General features: G+C 41.8%; 2 non-coding genes across 2 annotated transcripts; one reads left to right on the forward strand and one right to left on the reverse strand.

The window, feature by feature from the left end:
* Positions 1 to 3,085: 3,085 nt before the first annotated feature.
* Positions 3,086 to 3,159, forward strand: trnan-guu (transfer RNA asparagine (anticodon GUU)). The gene has a single exon. It is a non-coding gene; the product is annotated as a tRNA-Asn (tRNA).
* Positions 3,160 to 5,279: 2,120 nt separating this feature from the next.
* Positions 5,280 to 5,351, reverse strand: trnae-cuc (transfer RNA glutamic acid (anticodon CUC)). The gene has a single exon. It is a non-coding gene; the product is annotated as a tRNA-Glu (tRNA).
* Positions 5,352 to 17,928: the final 12,577 nt, after the last annotated feature.

The following is a 17,928-nucleotide window of genomic DNA, read 5'->3' on the forward strand; positions in this document are numbered from 1 at the left end:
TAGAGTTATACATTCTGCTAGATGAATTGTCCATTTGACATACCTGAACTCTTCTGACAATGTTATATCATGTGTGTTCCATGCACAAGTCTTTAAAAAGAATTGTGGCTGTTTTTCAAGCAGGTTTGTATCACAACAATGTTGCTGGTAAGTCTAAATGAACAATGGGCAACCTACATCCATCTTGCTAGCACCCACATCTCTGTACTCATCTCCCTGCTTGGATAGTATGTCCAAGGACAAACCATTTATGTTCTATAACCCTTTTCATTGGTTTGCTACCACTCTTAAATAATTCCTTTCATTGTATCAATCTCAGAAATAACCAAAGAATAACAAATTCCATTCATGTGCTTGTGCCAGTATTCAACCACCTGTCACTGTATTTTAAGCAGCAGTAGTCTTTTTTTGTTTTTTAAAACACCTGCTCCGTGTGAGAGTTGAACTCACGACCTTCAGATTATGAGACTGACGCGCTGCCTACTGCGCCAACAAGGCTATGATAGGTATTGCAATGGTTCGCAAAATTTCAGAAAAACTAACAATTTGGTCATCAATCTTAATAAAAACAATGTATGTGGAGACCTATGTTCTCACACAAAGGCTAAGATCAACAATAGATGCTTTGTAATGACCCCATGAAAAGGGGAGACAAAAGACTGTGTGCAAAGGTTGTATACATGTATGCCTGGTGTATGCATAGATGAGTGTGAGGTATGGTGTCAGTGATTTATGCTGGACAGTGTAAAACTAACACAGATGAGGGGGATAGGTGCTGGACTGAGAGACCTCTAGTGCAATCACAGATACACAACCAATAATAAAACACTAGTGAGTGAATGCGTTCAGAAAATGAAGAACATTGTTCAGAAAGCTTAATGAAGCTTCATTTGACCATAACTATTAACCAGCTGAACTTGGTAAAAGGTATGAGGTACTCCTGCATAGCTAGCCAGTGATTTACATCCTGTAGATGGTGGTCGGCATGCCAACGAGGCTTGGAAATTTGCAGATGGTGATTCAGAGGAGATGTAACAGTTTAAAGTTTAAAGTAACTTAATTTTCTAAATTGTCCACCTACAGTGCCAACGAGAGCTCTTCTCTAATATTACCGGGTACGCAATAGCTATTCAACTTTAGAAGGTATTGTTGATCTCAGAAACAACGATAGACAGCACCATCTTATCACAACGCCCATGTTTGTGTTTCTTCAAAGTTTGCAAAAACATTCATCTGAACTCGCAAATCAATTGATGAGATTTTGGAGGTCAAAGGTTCAATGTCAAGGTGACTGTGTCCTCATGTCTGTCCATCCGATTCTTGTGAATGCAATATCCCTGAACGCCTAGAGGGAAGACCTTTAAATTTGGCATACATAACCACTAGGAGTCGCGGATGAACTGATTTCGATTTTGGAGGTCAAAGGTCAAGGTTACTGTTTCATTTCATTTCTCCTGACCTGGTGAGCTTTGGAGATGTAAATTTGTGGGTTCAAGTCCCATCTGGGGTGAATTTCAGCAGATTGGCACAATGGAAGCGTCCTGGGCCTCTGACCTAGAGGTTGATGGATTGAAACCATCCTCTGCTAACGCTGATTTCCATGGTAAGGTGAATCATGATATAAATGCTTGAAAAGTTGTTGACAGCCCATAAAAAGTGGCAAGTCATGTTCTGGCAGATTAAAAAATTGACATCCACTACCCTGTCAGGATCCTGTAGTAATGTGGTTGGACTGTTTAAAGGTTTTGATCATATCCATCGGTTGCATGGATGGGACATCAATACCCCGGTTCTATCACCTGATCGCTGTCTTGTCTTTGTCGCTCAACGACTATTTGGGCTCACACCTTAACACACCTGAAGCATCTCAGCCTAAAATCACGCTGCACCTCAAAGGACTCTCAAGCACTCCCAGCTGTGCTTTTGCAGAAGAGTGCCTTGTTTCTTTTAGCTTGGGAAAAGGCTTTAGCTTATGACAAGGTAAACAGATTGCACCATTGTGCTACTCATTAGTGGGTCCACTTCAGTTATGTATTGAAGCACATCCTTAGAGCTAATGGCCCTCATTTATTAACCTAACGTACGACAGGCTTCACGTGAGATTCATGAAACGTTCTTATCACACCAATCAGAGCGTAAGAATGATCGTACATTGATAAATGCAGCGGCTAGAAACGATTGTAATTTAAATATCACGCCCCAATATATTCTCAGTTTTGAGGCCTCGCCTCTATTATTTATGACATGGCCAGACATAATCCGGCTAAGAAGCGGCACTTTTCAGAGGTGGGGATTTAAAGCCTGACATCCCAGGTGCTCTGGTGCAGCCAGATACCACCAGGCCCAGGGGAATATGCCGCCTAAGAAAAATGCAGTCCTACCCGATGAGAAGAATAAACATTGTGAAAATAACGAAAATATGAATACATTAAACATATACGGGCATTGAACATATTGCTGCAGTCTCAGTCTTTGGATGGTATAGGTAGCGCCCCGTCAGACATGTCATGATATAGTAGGTTCTCATGACTGAGAACCTACTATATCATGACATGTTTAATTTACTATATAATAATTTTTGAGACAGGTCCTACTGAAGATCTTTGGATCAGTCAGGATGGCCGAGCGGTCCAAGGCGCTGCGTTCAGGTCGCAGTCTCCACTGGAGGTGTGTGTTCAAATCCCACTTCTGACAACTAGTATTTTCATTTGGAACTAATGTCTAAGAGTTGATATTGGGAATAAAGAACTTAGCAGTTCTTTGTATTTAAGAGGACATGAATGTGCATGAGAAACGCAATTCCAAGTGCAGCGTTTTGTGAGCATCTTTATTGTCAACACATGTAAAGTTCCTTAGGGGCCCGTAGTGGATGAAATGGTAAAACATTTGGCCCTGGATGCATAGAATTCCTGCCATATTGAGCGACAAAGTTTGGGTGTCCTGAAAAAAGGGTCTTGAACTCTATCTCGCCGACCTCTTTTTTTTACTGTTTCTTGTTATGTCACGGCAAGAAGTATTATGCTTTTGAGTCGTTTGTCCATCTCTACATCAGAATCAGAAATAAAAAAAACATCAGACATATGCAGTCTCTGTGGCGCAATAGGTCAGCGCAGTCGGCTGTTAACCGAAAGGATGGTGGTTCAAGTCCACCCAGGGACGTTTGTTGCTTAAATAATCTGGAGTGAGCCAACTCTGGGATTTATCCTTCTTCAGGAGACCATAGAGCAGCCCAAAGATAACCCAAGTGGCCTTATGTCTATCAGAAGATACAGTTCTGGAACCCATGTACATATTAATCTTTACAGTCATCAGAGATGGGAAGTAACGAAGTACAAATACTTTGTTAACAAAATAACGAAGTACAAACACTTCATTACTGTACTCAAGTAGATTTTGCGGATATTTTTACTTTACTCTTTATTTTTTTTGGCGACTTTTTACTTTTACTCCTTACATTTTACCACAATATTGGTACTTTCTACTCCCTACATTTTACAAAATTGGCTTGTTACTTTAGTTTTGTACTAAAGGTTTTCTATCAGGTGTGATTTGGAGTCCATGTCGGAGAATAGCGCGGACACGCGCCTCACACCACGAGCAGGCGCGCACGGCACACGGAGACAAAAGTGAGAGAAAAGAAAAAGAGACTAGCTGTCTGGAGGATAACCAGCTGAGATCGTGTGCGTCTTTGAGAACTGTAAGTCCTATAACTGATGTTGTCAGTTCATGTAAGCCTGTTGTTGTATTGGTCTGTAGTTCTGGTACATTTAAAAGTTAGCTTGTTTACGTTCTTCTACTGTTGGCTAGGTTACACCTGGCTGTTGATTCGATATAATGGCGATTGTTGAACGTCCTTGCTCATTAAGATAATGTAATTAGTAGTTGGTTTATTGTTATTATTTACTAGCATATATGATTCCTATACATTGTGTATGGTAGCCTTTACAGTGTTGTTTATTTCATTTATTACCACACACACATTCATAGCAGAGCTGCCCCCCCCCCCCCATGTTTATACTGATGATTGATTGTAATAAATCAACAGAGAGAAGTTGTCTCCATCTGTGTTTTAACAGACACACCTGGGCCGAAGTTGGAAACCAGAATCAGCTTTAAATCCAGTTCTAATCTAGTCCTCACTAAATTTCAAATAATTTCCCTGGAGTTACCATTACAAAATTTACTCTAATTAAATTGGAACATACACAGACTTGTCACAAAATCACACTTGAATTCATATCTTGCTACTCGGTCAGAATCTTATTAACCTGGAGTCCCAGTCTCTGTCAATATAAATAGGCTATATGTTTATATATGTTTTAGGCCTATTGGCAGACGGCCATTTAAAATGTAGGCAATGGCATATAAAGAATAAAGAGTCTGTTCTCCATGTCCACTGTAGTTTCTCAGTGTGCTCTCTAGTAACATGTGTCTGGTCCAGGGAGCTTTGTCATTCATAAGGCTACTTTTACTTTTATATTTTAAGTATATTGCTAAGCCTGTACAGATGGAGGATAGATGAAATGTGTCAGTAATATAGGAGATTGTTGGCTGGAAGTATGGAGATACTAATATGCATTACTTAAACGGAGAAAACTAAACATATTCTATGGTCATGTAAGCATGCTTTTTCCAATAAAAAGATTGACTTGAGAATAATTACTTGGTCTATAAGTGATGCTCAGAGGCCCGACATGGCCCTTCTATGTTCATGTTAGTATGTGTTTTCCAATAAAAATTTGACTCGAGAATAATTAATTAGTCTATAAATGATGCTCAGAGGCCCCACATGGCCCTCACCTTGTTCGCAATAGGTCAGCGCAGTCGGCTGTTAACCGAAAGGATGGTGGTTCAAGTCCACCCAGGGACGTTTGTTGCTTAAATAACCTGGAGTAAGCCAACTCTAGGGTTTATCATTCTGCAGGTGAATATAGAGCAGCCCAAAGATAACCCAAGTGGCCTTACCTTTATCTGAAGGTACAGTTCTGAAAACCATGTACTGTACATATTAATCTTTACGGTCATTGGTATGCAGGTCACTTGATGTAATACAAGCAAATACATAAGGCCAGACAGAGACAAAAAGTGAGAGAAAAGAAAAAGAGACTAGCTGTCTAAAGGATAACCAGTTGAGATTGTGTGCGTCTTTGAGAGCTGTAAGTTATATAACTGATGTTGTCAGTTCATTTAAACTAATGAGGAAGAATTTGACAGATTAAAATCAAGTCCAGGAACTTATTCTTTCAAACATCACACCTGAGTCTCTCAAGTCCTGACCATTCCCTGACCGGGAATCGAACCCGGGCCGCGGCGGTGAGAGCGCCGAATCCTAGCCACTAGACCATCAGGGAGTCACATCTTTCAAATTTATCTTTGTAGATGTGAGTTTTCTTTTCACTTACTGGAATGACTCATTGTTTTAGGCGAGGAGTGGCGCCTGGCTAGAGCTTCAGAAGGCAGGACATGACAGATTACACATCTGTCACATAGTCAGTTTGTAGTCTTAAATACCAAGTCTCTTGCTGTTCCTTGACTAGTCGGCCACCCCTGCTTTGCATCGCTCCAGGTATGTAGAAAAAAAATCTGTTATGCACCTTTGCATTGTGCTAAAATGTCAAAATTTGGACCTGAATCCAACAATAACATTACTTGACTCTCACATACATTGGTTTTCAGTTAAAAATGTTGGTTAGGGGTTTAGTTACTGCTTGAATTGTTATTGAGATGGAGGCAGATGAAGTGTTTATGACCCATCAATGATGACAAAAGGATACATCCACTGTCGGGGTCTGATTTAAAGGAAATGGTACTCTTTAAAACGTTAAACTAATGAGGAAGAATTTGACAAATCAACCAAAAACTTGCTCTTTTAAATCTTTATCTGTCAAGTCCTGACCATTCCCTGACCGGGAATTGAACCCCGCCTGCGGCTATAAGGGCGCTAAATCCTAGCCATTAGACCATCAGGGAGTTACATCTATCAAATTTAATTTAACATATTGTTGGTTATATTGTTTTAGGCAAGAAATGGCGCATGGCTAGAGATTTAGAAGGCAGTGGTGCAAAATGCAAAACTGCCTGTTTCAATTTTATTACATGGTAATATTAGAATAACAGAGGTGCAGAGATTAGAGGTGCAGAGATTACCTGGAAATACTTACCATGAAATACGTCTTGTCCTTCACGTACGTAACGCTGTGCAATCTGACCAGCAGCTAAACACCTTCCACCATCAAGCACTGGCGACCGGGATCCTTGTAACACGTTTATTTGAGTAACAAAGGGTGAAACTGGGAGAAAACACAATGACCAGTTACTTAGATAGTAATGAGTCACAGATATTAAACAAAGATAATTGTAAAAACAATATAACTACACAACAGGCTAGCAAAAATGTAAGATGAAATAAAGGAAACACGTAATGTATTGTTATACAGTGTACGTAGTATAACCTTATGTTGGGTATCTAAATAAACTAAGATATACTTACATGTGGCATTACCCAAGATAAAAGTGGCAAACTAGCTTACTGAAGCATACCGTCAGTTAGGGCTGAACAATATTGTGTTTAGCATTGACATCGCGATGTGCGCATGCGCGAAAGTCACATTGCAGGACGTTACGATGTTGACGTTAATACTTTTTTGCTGCTTGATAGAAAAAGTAACCTTTCACCGTTTCTCCTTTACATGATTATTACCATCCGACCATTCCCCTTTAAGACAGGTAGCCATGTGGGCAACGTGTGTATGTGACGTTAGTCCGACGGGGTTTGGTATGGGGAAGTGAGGCTCTTGTGTGTAGAAAAGTAGCCTACCGTTGGCAACAGCTGCCTCCGACACAGTGATGTCATAGTATTTGATGGGTAGTGAGTGACGCTACAGTAGTTGGGGTTTTATGTTCTCCTCAAATACAAACTAAATCCCCTGATTAATGCAACATAATCACAACGTCTCCCGGGCATTTCCCACCGCAGAAAGCTGCTATCAGCCAAGCTAAAGCTAATATAGTTAGCTTAAAGAAACAAGCAGAAAGCTGCTATCAGCCAAGCTAAAGCTAATATAGTTAGCTTAAAGAAACAAGCAGAAAGCTGCTACCAGCCAGGCTAAAGCTAAAATAGTTAGCTTAAAGAAACAAGCAGAAAGCTGCTATCAGCCAAGCTAAAGCTAATATAGTTAGCTTAAAGAAACAAGCAGAAAGCTGCTACCAGCCGGTCTAAAGCTAATATAGTTAGCCTAAAGAAACAAGCAGAAAGCTACTACCAGCCAGGCTAAAGCTAATACAACTAGCCCAAAGAAACAAGAGGCATGCAGGTCTGGTCAGTTTATCAAACTATCGAGCTGACCCCGCTAGTCAACCACAACCTGAAATTTAGAGGAAGCAACATGTAGTCACTGTCATTCACGTTAACCTGGATTGATTATTATATGAATACAATGGTGTCATGCTAGTCAACCAGAGTATTTCTACCTAATTTCCCTCTCCAAAATCACTTCAGAAGAGTAATGTTAGTCACAGCGCTTACTTGCTTTGGTGTTTGTAAAGCAATAAAGTTCAACAAAGAATATGAAGGTAAATATGGTGCAAATGTGAGAGCGCGTAGATGTGATGTGAGCACTTAGAGAATATGATTTGAGAGCTTGTAGAAAAAAATTCTGTACTTGTACTTTATTTCATTTTTTTTTTCACTTCAGTCACTTTCCACAGCGGCGAGTCTGCACCCTCGACTTTTGCAACACTTCTTGCGATACATTTGGTGCAAAACTAAGTTGTACCTGTGGACTTAGTCTGTGGAGCTCTGAGCCAACAGGATGGGGGGGGGGGGGCAGCAGGGTTTTATCCCCAGATGAGGGACAACTCTGTCCGGCTTATTTATGTAGCATGAAAGCTAGCATAAGCTTACTAGCATCCAGCCTGCTTCTAAATACTGTAAATACCTTTTAATTAGCTCAACACTTTTTAACAGTTAAACTGAAACACTGGCGCTGAGCTCCAGGTCCTGCAGACGCAGACGGACCGCCGTCAGTGGGGCTCGGCCAGCGGGGAAACATCGCTAGAAATCTCCGCTGCCAACCTCAACGGGATCTGATCTCCAGCGGGACATGGAAAGCTCCAGACCCGATAGCAGCGGCGCAACCCCCCATGAGCCCACCGCCAGTGTTGGGGGAATAGCAAGCTAGCGTTAGCAAACTAACAACAAGCCGCTTAAAAAAAATAAAAATTTAATTTAAAAGGCACGCATTATACCCATTGATGGCGGTCCGTCCGTGGCTGCAAGACCTGGAGCTCACCGCCAGTGTTTCAGTTTGACTGTTTAAAGTGTTAGGATAATTAAAATGTATTTATTTATAAGCGGGTTAGTTTGCTAACGCTAGCTTGCTAATCCACCAACACTAGTGGTGAGCGGGTCTGAAGCTATCCATGTCCGTCTGCAGCTGCAGGACCTGGAGCTCACCGCCAGTGTTTCAGTTTGACTGTTAAAAAGTGTGAGATAATTAAAAGTATTTGTTTGGAAGCAGGCTGGCTGCTAGTTAGCTAACGCTAGCTTCCATGCTACATAAATAAGCCGGACAGAGTTGTCGATCACAGAAAAAAAACACAGGTAAAATTAAAAAACGCTGCATAAGCTTTGCTACTGTGTGTTTATTTAATATAGGTACACCTACATGTAGGTTGACGAGATCCAATATAAGCCTATATGTTAATATTAGGAGTATCCATATGTCAAGGGTGTATATTTTCATTAGGCGGTGCAGTACAGCCCGATCCAGCAGAGGAGAGTTCTAGCCCGACCAGGCTCCTCTCTTTACATTGTAAGCCTCACTGGGTGTCCAAACTAAAATGATAAGAGGCAACTTGGTAGACTCCTTACTGATGTTTAAATCTGTACTCACAATGCCTTTTTTTAAAACACCAGCCAATCACAAGTCTTACATGTGATGATCAATGTGTGAGTAATCAGGGAGCTCAAATAAAAGATAGTTGCAAGGTCTACCAAATGTGTAACTTTACAAGCCGTAAAATGTTGGAACCTTGGTTTGCCACAGATTCCCAAACCTCCCCTCAAAATGTCGATCACACATTTTCCAGCCCCTAATTGATGCTAGCAGAGCAGAGTGGCGCTACCCAGAACGTATTGTCCACTTTTCTTACCAATCAAACCCAAAGCTCCCTTCCATTTTTTGCCAATCACGAGAGACTTCATATCCATTTCTTGCCAATCAAAAAAGCGCCTCCTCTTGGCAACGCCCATCTCCATTTCCTACCAATCCAAACGCATTTTCTGCTTCGATGGCAGTTGCTGCAATCGCAAGAGAAGACGACTCATCTCGGTATTTTTCCACGGAAAATAAAGTAAGTTATTACTGGCACCACATCTCATGAATTAAACTTGTCAAAAGTTCATGTAATTGATGTATTTGTTTGACCGCAATGTCATATTGTTGTGCACTTTGCTAGTTAAGAACAAGCTTATAACGTTATGCTGCTGTAAGCAGTAGTAGCTAGTGTATTAACGCTACGGTAACGTTAGGCCAAACGTCACCGTCACATGTTGTGCATTAAACCTGTTACATGTTCACGTAATGTATGTAGCTATGTGTTTATTTGCCTGCGAAGTCATGTTGCGGTGCACTTTTCTAGTTGAGAAGAGTATAACGTTAGTCAACAGGATAGGCTACGTTATGTGTATCACTTTATGTATAAAGTAACATCAATATGTTAAGTAACGTCAGGATCTTAAGTTAACGTTAGCTGTAATTTAATTTTTATTTTAAAATATTATTATTAATATATTTTATAATTTTTAGAGGGAGAGAGAGAGAGTGAGAGAACTGATAAATTGATTGAATTGACATCAGTCCCTTATAATTTATATTACTTTAAGATTAGCATTCAAACGTTTACCCCAACTTTAGTCCACTGTGGTATTTGTTGACAATAAAATATAATTGTAATATAATAATGTTAATGTTGATAATGATTATATTAAGCCTCAATTATGACTCAAGCCCCTGTACTAGCAATGTTACAACATGCTTTACTATAAGATGAAGGTAGATAGATTTAGATGATAGAAATTAGCTATTCCATGGTCATGCCTGTAATATATAATTATTTGATTAAATCTTATACTATAGTTTTGTCTTTTTGGATACAATAAAGGGACCTTATTAAGTGCCTAACTATTGACATTATTGTCCTATTGTCCTATTGAGTTTTAATCTCAGATGGCTTCTAAGGCTAAGAAGCATCGTGCCATGGGGGACGATGAATGGCTGTCCCGGCTGAGGACGTTTGCCGCTACAGGGGTCTGGCCTACTGATGCTGGGAATAGACCAGCCCCTAGTCAAAAGAGATGGCATGAGCTCTATCTTAAGGTACGGCTTTTTACATGTTTTTTAACAACTATCAACAATTAATTAATGTCATGTAACATTCTGGTGCATTTTAATTTTGGTGAATTACAGATAGAGAAGTGTCCACTCCAGCAGCGGGGGCAGATGTCTCTTTTTGGTGGAGCACAGGTCTGCACGTGTGGATTCCACACTAAGAAGGTAAAGTTAATTGGGATATTTAAATGATAGATAAATACTAAAGATGCAATCATAATGTATGTTGTTAAAATTGACTTATATTTGTGGCTGTTGATTTCTTTGATATTGTATTAGAAAACTAATGTGCAGACAGCCACACCGGCTGCTGCAGCTGGCCCAGCTCCGTCAACTGCTGCTGACCCTGCTGCTCCAACTGCTGCTGGACCCTCTGCTGGTCGAATGCAACCCAAATTCTCCCTTGAAATGGTACCCAGCATTACTATTTAATAAAACATATAAACAGAATCAATGCAAACAGTAGCTTTAATTACATGTATATTGCTTTGACCTGTACAACTCTATGATCATTTCCTGTAACTTGGGACATTTCATCCTTCCCCAGTTATTCAAACCACGGTTCGGTGGCTCACATACTGCAACACTGAAGCCCAACCTCAGTATGGCCAGGAAACCTTCTCAGGTAGGATGCCACATATTGTTTAATTATAATGCATTTAGTTAATAATGCCTTTTATTAGTTTGCACTCCCTTTTTCTTAAATAAACTGAATTAAAAAGACCTTGTGTTAAACTTGAAACTTTAAAATTGTATCTCTTTGGGAGAATAGTTTGCGTGCTACTCTGCGTGCAATTTCTCTTATCTTCCAGGTTGTTTCCAGCATTGCCACTACGTCATCTGGCAGTTTGATTGACACCTCTGCAATAAAAACCACCATCCCTCTTGCTGCACCTCAATCAAACCTTGCTGCGGCCTCTGTCAGTCCCACTGTCTCCCATTCTGCGTCCAATCCTAAAACCATAAGGACAATCTCCCCTTTCTCTCTTCCCCCTTCCTCTTCTACAGTCTCTGTGAGGACCAACAAGCGCCCTGCCATTGATATCCCCTCAGATTCAGCTGGCTCTGTAATTCTTTTTTTAATGTTTTGTTTCACATTTACAAAAGTTATTCTTTTTATTCAACATTTCAAATTTACAATAGCTATCTTTTATACACCAATCTTTTTCTTTCTGTCAATTAGGATGGATCTACTTTATCTGCCCCACTAGTGCCTCTGCCTGCATCATCTGGATCCTGTCAATCCTGGTTGCCTGTCAAACTGAGAAATAGCCTCCCTGTTCAAGACCAGCAGTGGATCTCATCTACACTGTGGCGAAACCAGCGTCTAAGGGATGACCTGAAACTCTGGTATGATCCACCTACCCCATCCCTGATCTACCACCAGGTCCCCACTCCAGAACGCTTTTTCTGCCACCGCCTTCTTGTGTGGATGCCATACCACCTGTGGAGGATCAGAGTGATCTGTCCCAAATGTGGGGGGCACCTCACAGGAGGAGGTAGTCACAAAAGGGCACGATGGTACTAGATATCGACAGGAACTATTTGATGATCACGGAGACCCTCAGGTGCAGCAACTCAGGATGCAAAGCATCCTACCTGTCTTCGGGTGTCAGTATTTTAGACCAGCTGGACCTTATCACAGTCGTTTCCTCCTCTCCAGCCTCAGTGATTTTCTTCTTCTCTTGACTTTATCTTGTCACAGTCCCTTGATTTCTGTTTGATTTTCATTTTGCATTATGTACTGTAGGTATGCATGTGACATTCGTGTCATACGCCTACTGAGGGAAAGGACACTGGGGAACAGCTCGGCCCGCCTGGCCAAGCAATTAAAGGAGAACCACAGTGAGGAGTGGCTGCAGCGCCTGGCCAGGTACCTTGGCGAGTGTTCAGCCTTCATGGAACGTCCTAGCCTTCTTCCTGTAGTCTGTCAGGAGCCCCCAGAGCCCGTAGCTGTACCAACCCACAGGTGGCTTATGACAGTCTACGGAAAGGACATCATGAGTAGAATAGACCACATAAAGGCCAGAATCACTTCTGTCTTTGGGTCTATTATAAAAATGGACTCTACCAAGAAGGTAAAACATTTTTAGATTACAAACATGACATAAAAAATGCAGTGTTATCATAGTTGCCACAGCAGGTTTACTTAAGATATGAATCACTTTTTGTTTTGTATGTGTAATGACAGATCACCAAGAAGCTGTCAGGGGCAGCAAAGGGACGGCACTGTGGATGACTTCTGTAAGTAATGAGCTGGGTCAGATTCTTGTCAGTGTGCTGACTGCACAGGAAGGACCTGGCCTGGATGCCATGGTGGATGGCATCATAACAAGGTACAGCCAGGCAGGTGTGCCTCCCCCAAAGCTGCTTTATGTGGACACTGGCTGCTGCATGGAGACAGATGGACAGACCAAACTCCAGAGAAGATTTGGTGGATGGCCAGACCTCAACATACGTCTGGACATCTACCACTTCATGCGACGGCTAGCAGCTGGTTGTACCACAGACGCCCATCCTCTGTACCCCATTTTCATGGCACGTCTATCAACGTGTATTTTTGAGTGGGATCCAGAGGATGTTGCTGTTTTACGCCGTTCCAAGAGAGTGCAAATGCAGCAAGATGGTGTTCCTGGTATTACTGATGCAATGGTGGATAAGAGCATCACTAAATACGAGCTTGCTCTCCACTGCAGAAGAAAGACCAGAGGACAGGAGACCACCATCAATCTTACAAACCACCTTTTGCAGGAACTAATGGGGGAAAAGGGGAGAGATCTGCTGGGTGTTCCACTCCTGGATCGGGTCAGAATGGAGCATATCTGGCGTGTGCAAAAGAGACACGTTAAGTGCATTCAGGATTTGCCAGGCGTGGCTCTCTACACAGAGACCGGCTCCATCACCACCAAGGAGGGCATTGTTCTGAAGAACTACAGGTGTGCAAGAGGCTCAACATCACTGGAATCCTTTCATTTGCACCTGAACAGGTTTATTCCAGGTGATTGTTTTATGTATATTTATTTATGTGTATATATGTTATAATTTATATACATTATATTATAATATAGTGTTGACTATTCTTCTCAGTAATGAGGGAATTCAAATTTAATTTCAGGAACAAAGGCCAACAGCCTAAACTTTCAGCTGTTTCTGCTAGAAGGCCTTAGCAGGTGGAACCAGGACCGGGCTGCACAGTCTCTTGCCACCAAACCCTCGCATCTCCTCAGCTACTCTGGAGACCTTGTCCAGTCGGTCAACACCAATAGTCTGAAGGTGCTTGGTCGGAAGTATGTTCCGTTTTTCCAGCCTCCGCCCAAATACACCGGTATGTTAAGCAGCAGGCATGTTATTCAACATTCATCAACTCTGCATTTACATATTATTGTTTATTTATTTTTATGATATTGTGATTGTTATTTTTATCTGTGTTTGCTGCCTTCATGTACAGCACTTTGTTCAGCTACTGCTGATGTGAAAGCGCTTTATAAATAAAGTGATGATGATGATGATGATTTATGTATTTGTGCTCATTCATGCTAATAAGATCTCTCTTTATTATGTTGTCCACCTCCCAGGAGAGCTCATTGGTGTTGACTACTTGCATAATCAGACAGGGCAGCCCATTCAGGACATGAACCCAGACTCTGAGAAGACAGATGAGCTGTTGGAAGATATCAACATTGAGGAGGAGCAGGAAGATGAAGGCTTTGAGGACCAGGATCTAGACCCAACAGTTGTGAACCTGATAACATCAGCATCTGTTCCAGGCCAGTGTGTTGCTTCATCCAGCCAGCCTGCTGCTGCCTTTGTGTCTACCCCAGCTACCCAGCCTGCTGCTGCCTTTGTGTCTACCCCAGCTACCCAGCCTGCTGCTGCCTTTGTGTCTACCCCAGCTACCCAGCCTGCTGCTGCCTTTGTGTCTACCCCAGCTACCCAGCCTGCAGCCGCCTCTGTTTCTACCCCAGCTACCCAGCCTGCAGCCGCCTCTGTTTCTACCCCAGCTACCCAGCCTGCAGCCGCCTCTGTTTCTACCCCAGCTACCCAGCCTGCTGCCGCCTCTGTTTCTACCCCAGCTACCCAGCCTGCTGCCGCCTCTGTTTCTACCCCAGCTACCCAGCCTGCAGCAGTCTCCATGCCTGAAGAACAACTAGTAAGAGGGATTAAAGAATAGCTAAGAAAAAGAATACCTAAATGTGTAATTATTCCATAGTATTGTGTGCGTAATATTAGTGATAACTTTTAATCGTTGGTCTGATGTTGTTTTTCAGGCTGTGGATGAACACAACATGCCGGGAATGGATCTTGTGGACAGTCTAGCAGAGTATCTGGTGGGTCTGAAGAACCATACAGGTTTGACCTTGAGCAACCAACAGGCCAGCACCATCATTGACCTCTGGCAGAGCCTGCTGCCATATGACCAGCAACGGGTGGTGTTTGCTGCCAGACACCAAGACAGGCTCATAGTAGGAAAGTTCAGGTCTCCAAAACTACGGGCAGAGTTTACTCCTGGTGTGGAGAGCCTGAAGCGGTGTGTGCTGGGATCCATTGCCTCCCCTGCCCAGTGGCCAGACTGCTGCCGCTTGGTGGAAGCCATTTGTATCAGACTCTGTGATTTACACAAGAATCCAAAAAGGAAAGTAAAGGGTAAAGTACAGGACTATGCTACAAGATGGAGTTGTGTCCTGCAGGATTACCGCAAAATCCGGCAGCTTATTCTGGGTAATGGAGCCATCATGCAGAGCACTACACTGCAGCTGGTTGAGATCAATCAAACAACCCTCATGCAGTGGCATAATAAACGGGTGAAGCGCCAGGATGTTACACTGATCCTGCAGGGAATAAATCTACCTGCCCGAATTGCTGTGGCCTCGGAGGCCCTTCCACCTGCCAACATCCACGCTGCTGCTCCTCCTCAAACACACCGCACTGAACATGTTTACAACCTGCCCCCAAGCACTGTGGGGTTGGCAAAGACAAAGTGGTGGCAGAGAGTAGCCCCCGTCACCACTGCCCCACAGGCTATCATGCCAAAGCCATCAGCCCAGAATCCACTTTTTCTACAGCCTCCTGCCCCTGTCACCGCTGCCCCACAAGCTATTATGCCAAAGCCATCAGCCCAGAATCAGATTTTTCCACAGCCTCCTGCTTCTGGTCCTCTGTCGTTCTTCCCTCAAGCAACCTCTGTCTATCCTCAAGCCCCAGGAACTTTGTTTGCTGTTCCAACACTAGCATACCGTGCCCCCCATGTACCGGTTGCCCCTCTTGCTCCATCCGCACCTCCACCTGCCAGTGGTCGCCCTGCCTCTAAGGCAAGGTTTAATAAGAGGAAGGTGGAGTACAACACTTGCAGGAAGTGTGGACAATTCAGAACCGCAGAAACTGGGCACAGCCAATATCAAGGCACTATCTACTGCCCAAATACAGAAACACTGTCAAAGAGTTGTGGTTAGATCAGATTAAAAAATCAAAAATTTAAATGTATAATGTACATAGAAAATGTAAATAGTTAGATTTTACTATGCAAACAATACTATGATGTATTGTGGTTTATATGTTATGTGTGTTTTACTCTTTGTACAGAAGTAGTTTGTTGATTCTCTCATTTTCCTCCCTGGTGTAAAAACCTTTGTATAGTCAGTCATTTCTTGTGCTAAACAATATTATTCGTTACCTAAAGACATATTGTTTTGTTGAGATCAGTAATTTAATAAAGTTGGCATGTATTATATTAATTGGCTTCATTTCAATATTATTCTAAATTATAGTGTACACACTGCTGAGCATATGACTTGCCTTTATACACCCTACTTCCCTGCAATGATTACTGTAAGACATACTAGCTTTTAGAGAAAAGAGAACTAAAATGCTTGGTTTTACCTGTCATACATTGTTTAAAGAAAAAGAAAATGATTTATTACTAAACAATACTTGTTATAAAGACTAACTTTTAATTTTGACCAAATATAGCACGATTACTAAATGTATGCAGTACTAAAAACAGATATATTGTTCAAAAGTCAATCTAAACGTCATAAATTATTTGTTTAAATTGTTTCCCAACCTTACTAATATCTTATTCCTCCAAAACTTTGTTTAGTAGAACAATAAAGTTGTGGACAGTGGAATTGGATCTTCTGGCACTAGGTGGGGATGGAACCTAAGATCTGGTGCTAGGTGGGGATCGAACCTGTGACCTTTGAATCTACGTTAAACTTCCCTTATTTCCCAGAAACATTCCAATTTCAGCAATTAAATTCAAATCTGACTTAATAGAAACTATGAAACTCTTACACTTTGTGGGTAATTTAGCATCTTTCTCATCTTTTCTCTCATTTCTTCTTTTTTCCTCCTTTTTCCTCTTCCTTTTCCTCTTTTTCCTTCTTCCCTCCCTCTTCCCCTTTTTCCTCTTCTTCCCCCCCCCTTACAGACTATTGTTCCCCAGCTTTGGCGCAGCGGAAGCGTGCTGGGCCCATAAACCTGAGGTTGATGGATCGAAACCATCCTCTGCTAATTGTGTCAGCATTACTTCTATTTTCCTGTGTGTTCATGTTTAACAAAGCATCTGTTGCTGCATCTGTCTGAAGTGAAATGTCTCCACCTGCTGAAAAATAAACTTAATGGCATGTCAATTATATTTCATCCATGAATATGCAAACTACAGTGCTCATACTTGCTGTAACACCTATAAAAACTGGAGCGTAATACAATAAATATGCTACATTTAAAGTGCTTGTAGTGCTATCTGATAGTCTGAGGTATACAAGGGACACCGTTTAGTTTGTGTCAAATGCGCTCTACCACTGAACAACATCCCCTGAAGATTTTCAGATTTTTTTTACTTTTTTCCAAGATAGACTAAGACTTATCTTTATTAATCCTTTTGGGATGACTCACCATGAAAAATTGAAATATTACGGAATAAAAGAAGAAAACCTGGGTAAAACATGTAATGGTATTGTTGTATTTGGCTTCAAAACCTGTAAATGCAACTGCGATGGCTGGAAATCAAACCTGGGCAAAATACTTGCACTGCTACGATATAAATCATAGTTGAAAAGTAACACACCTGTTGCCTTTCTGCTGCTTTCTGCTCTGTTGATAAACTTTTCAATTGGTTAGTAGTAGTTTCCAGACACGGGCAAAGTGCAAATCGCAGAGCACTCCCTGTGTCTGTGGATCCTCGTGGAGGCAGCTTGATTGATTGATAAAGTCCCTTATTTGTACCATAAAAGAGATCTAATATTTCATCAAATCAGAGGGGCAAGTAACCTTTCGGTTACTTCATGACAATAAAGCAAGTAACCACACAATGAAAACTGCTGCGATGGCTGGGAATCAAACCCAGGTCAACTACTTGGAAGGTAGCTATGCTCACCCTATACCATCACTGGACAATGCACTGCTCAATGCAAATCTTGGTCATTGAGACTTATTTTTGCATTAATTACCATGAACACAAGGAGATTGCCTTTTAATACTTTTCTCTTTCAGAATAAGAGCGTTTGGAGCTCTTTTACAGACCGACAATAACACCTGT

The sequence above is a fragment of the Etheostoma spectabile genome, unplaced genomic scaffold (assembly GCF_008692095.1).
Source record: "Etheostoma spectabile isolate EspeVRDwgs_2016 unplaced genomic scaffold, UIUC_Espe_1.0 scaffold00018867, whole genome shotgun sequence".
Taxonomy (NCBI): domain Eukaryota; kingdom Metazoa; phylum Chordata; class Actinopteri; order Perciformes; family Percidae; genus Etheostoma; species Etheostoma spectabile.